General features: G+C 46.5%; 1 long non-coding RNA gene across 4 annotated transcripts; it reads left to right on the top strand.

Annotated features, from left to right (window-relative positions):
- The first annotated feature begins 7 nt into the window (after nt 1–7).
- On the top strand, nt 8–2,174 carry LOC102756800. Of its 4 annotated transcripts, XR_001515453.1 has the most exons (3): nt 8–279; nt 467–584; nt 698–2,174. It is a non-coding gene; the product is annotated as an uncharacterized LOC102756800 (long non-coding RNA). The 4 variants fall into 4 exon arrangements; XR_001515450.1 differs by lacking the exon at nt 467–584 and having other exon boundaries at nt 8–211; XR_001515452.1 differs by having other exon boundaries at nt 8–211; nt 467–2,174.
- The last annotated feature ends 1,565 nt before the right edge of the window (nt 2,175–3,739 follow it).

Genomic DNA, 3,739 nt, shown 5'->3' with positions numbered 1-3,739 from the left:
ACTCGCTTTTCCTCGGCCCCCGCCTCCTCCCAGGGTGCTGGCGTGGGTCCCTCGCGGTCCGGCGGCGACTGTAAATAGAGCCTGGATGTTGTTTACATGAAGGATCCGGCGGGAGGAGCCTGCGAGGAGGAGGAGGAGAAGGAGGAGGAGGAGGACGAGGACGCAGAGAGGAAGACCGGAGTCCCCGCCGCGGCGGCGGGCCAGGGCTAGGGTGAGCCCGCGCGCGGGGTCCGGGGACGGGCGCGACCACGAGGCTGAGACAAGACGCTGGACCCTGGGGTAGGAGAGAGAATGGGCGCGGAGCGGAGAGATGGGGGCCTGTCATCATGGCATTTGTGGCTTGCAACCTGCCACGCAGATTCTCCGGGCTTGGAGGGAAGTGGGTGTGTAGGGAGGGCGGGGAAGCCTCAATTTCTCCGGAGCGCGTTCATTCTCCCATCTCTGGTCTCTTCCCGCTTCTCTTCAGGTTCACCTGTTTATTTTCATCAGCCAGAGCTTGCAGTGTTTTACGTAGTCTTGAGGCTGTTTCTTTTATTAGAAACATTGGGGATGGGGCCGTATTGCTGTAATTTATGCCGGTCCAGGTCGGTTTTCAAGAAGGGGGAGGGGACTTGGCGGACACCGCCTGCTCCTGGCCTTAGCTGACCCCAGGCTGCTCCCTGCCTTCCCGGGCCAAAGAATCCTTTCCTTCGCTCAGCCGCCTGCTCGCCAGAAGCCACCTTCTTGGAGAAGGACCACACCTGTGCTTATTCCCGCTTTGGAGGAGAGGTGAGCCAAGAAACCAAGGAATCCTGTGTTCCCCCAGAGCTTTTAGCCAACCCCGCATCCCGGAATTGGCCAGAAAGTGCTGCTTTCACCTGCCGGTTGCACTGGGCACATCCATCCCCTGCCTGGCAAGTAGTGGTCTACAGATGTGTTGGGATTTTCTTTTTCCTCTGGACCTGCACCCCTACCAAGGAGCAACTACCTACTGCGTTTAGATTGAGAGATAAAGGTTCCTCCCCCCCACACACACACCCCTCTTGGCCCAGTGCTGTTATTTATTCCGAACTGGGTCTTCTAATGGAATCCTCAGCTGTCCCCTTCCAGTCCCCGTCATTCTTCCTCTAAGAGCATAACCCAGAATCAGGCCTGAGCAGTCTCTGGCTCTCTTGCCCTCAGCCCCACCCTAGCCCCTCTTCCTTTTCCAGAGCCAAACAGGCCTCCCAAAGCAGAAGGCACACCCAGCCCCAATTCTAACCGTACAAAAGGGAGGAGAAAACAGTGGAAGGGAAGAGACCCAAGGGTGTCCCTTCTGTTGTGAATATCCCCCGCAGTGTCTCCCTCTTCAAGTTTCCTAGACCTGTCACACCTTTATTCTCCGCGGTGCCTCCCACCTCTTTGCCCCTAGCCCTATGATAGATATTTGGGGAGGTGGGGATGGTGGGTGGAGAACGAGGTTGTCACCCTTGTTCCCTGGTTTGAGCCAGTTTCCTTCTCCCAGTCTTTTCATTTCTGAGATGCTTAAAGAGTGTAATATGTAAATATGTTCTCGTGCCTATTTGAACTTGTTTTGTTGCTGGCTAAGGAATAGCTGGGACTCAAAAGGGGAGAGAGGGGAAAGAGATGAGTAAATGTTCCCCCTAATTTCCACCATCAGAGCATCCCTGGAGTTGCCAGAGAGGACCCTTCTATAAAAGCCAGCGTCTCCCTTCCGTGACATCACACCTAAGCTCTTCCAACTTTAGCTTCAGAACAGGAAGAAGGCTCAAAATAGAACTACCTTAGGAATCCAGCGCCTTTAGAAGATCAACTTTTAAATCAGCTGCAGGGGGAACACTGAACTTGGACATGGGGAGAGAACGCTGTAGTGTTTGTAATTGGTTCCTTTGGGTAAGGGTGGGGGCATGTATATTCAGAAAAGCTTTTCTCAAGACAACTTAGGTACCTAGACCAATGAATGATTAATAGGATGGTTCGAGATTCATTTATTGAATTATTCATGTTTCATTATGTCAACAACAAGCACTGTTCAGAATGAAGTAGAGGGGCTCCTGCAATGTGGGCTAGAGAGGATGCTAGAGATAAAGAAGGTTGTGGGGCGGCGGTAGACTAGGCAGGAGCACTTGGGGTGAAGCACCCATGGGTATAGTGACAGCTACTGTGCCTATGGAAGTCCAGAAGCTCAATATAAACAATGGCCATAACTTTGAAGGGTGACTAACCTGGCTCTCTTTTTTTTCTTTCCCTCAGCCCCACCCTAGCCCCTCTTCCTGGACGGAGAAGTAACAATGTCAGTCAGAATTTTCCACCTTTACCTCCAAAACAACGCCTTTGAATATCTTTGAATCTCAATGTCTCCATTCTTTCTCTGAATTGAGATGTGTCTTTCTCTCTGAGCTAAAAGAGTTGTTCAGTCTTGGGAAAAGTTGCTTAATAAATGACCATCTCTGAAATATTGACAATTTAAGTAAGGATTAGTAGTGGGGCAGAAAATACTTGGCATGATTTGAGCACCTGGTGGGTGATGTAGAAGGAGTTGCTGTTGAATGGGGTAACTTCTTTTAATCTGGTTCAGGTTTAAAAGAAGCCAGGTAACACAGACAGGGTTGGCTATACCTGCATTAATGCAGTAACGACTTAGACAGGTGGCTGTCAAGCACCTGAAATATGGCCATGGCGATGAGGAACCTAACTTCAAATTTTATATCATTTTTAAAATTGATATTTGATTCAGGTATTGGAAAATTTAAATACATTTGGAAACAATTTGGACACATGTATGTACTTTTTAAACTGTAAATTTTAATCCACATAAGGATTTCTGATGAAACTTAGTGTTCAAATTGAGATGCATTACAAGCATAAAATATGCTCCATATTTCAAAGATTTAGTACAAAAAAGGAAAGTGAAATATCTCATGAATAATTTTAAGTTGTTTACATGTTCAAATGATAATATTTCGGATATACTGAGTTTAAATATATTATTAAAGTTAATTTCATCTGTTTATTTTTTAACATGGCTATTAGAATATTTTAAATTACATATGTAGATTACATTTTCTTCTTTTGGATGGTGTGGGCCTATAACATCACTCCTTTTGGTCCATGGATTAATTACAAAAGAAGTGTCTGCATGACAGTTATAGCAAGTTTGTCAGTCATCTACTTTTTTCTGTCTTTTTTCTTGTGGAGATTTGGGAACCCCCAAGAATTGTTATTATAATACATGAGACCTCATAGTGACTGCTTTGCAGATTGTTATTCAGGATGTGTGCTCTAATCAAGAAGGTCAGTAAAACGTGAAGGGTATGAGAAGGGTTAGTGGAGGCAGCATGGGAAAATCTAGGCACCCACACATCTGGCTATAGCTGCTTTTGTAAAAGACTCCTAAGCATGCCAGAATATATCCAAGAACGGTGTGAAGCACAGAAACAATTTTGACAGCTGGTGGCATCTTAGTGATTCCACTTACCACTCACCTTTGTTTATTTTCTCTTCCTCCTTCATTTACTTTCTATCCCCAACCACCATCAGAGCTCCATTGGTGTTAATTGTGCCCAGAAAGTTGTTGACATCCCCCTCCCGACACCCCCCCCCCAAAAAAAAAGTACAATGCTGATTGGAATAGAGAGAATGCTATATTAGGGGTTTGGTTTTGTCTCATGAATTAGTATTGGTACAGCGAGGGACTTATGGGACATTTTGTACTATCCCTTAATCCTGTCATTGACAGACTGTCAAGTACCTTGTCTAA

This window comes from Myotis davidii, unplaced genomic scaffold, assembly GCF_000327345.1.
Source record: "Myotis davidii unplaced genomic scaffold, ASM32734v1 scaffold205, whole genome shotgun sequence".
Lineage (NCBI taxonomy): Eukaryota > Metazoa > Chordata > Mammalia > Chiroptera > Vespertilionidae > Myotis > Myotis davidii.
The sequence above is the reverse complement of the archived record's forward strand: the minus strand, read 5'-3'. Positions and strand labels throughout refer to the sequence as shown.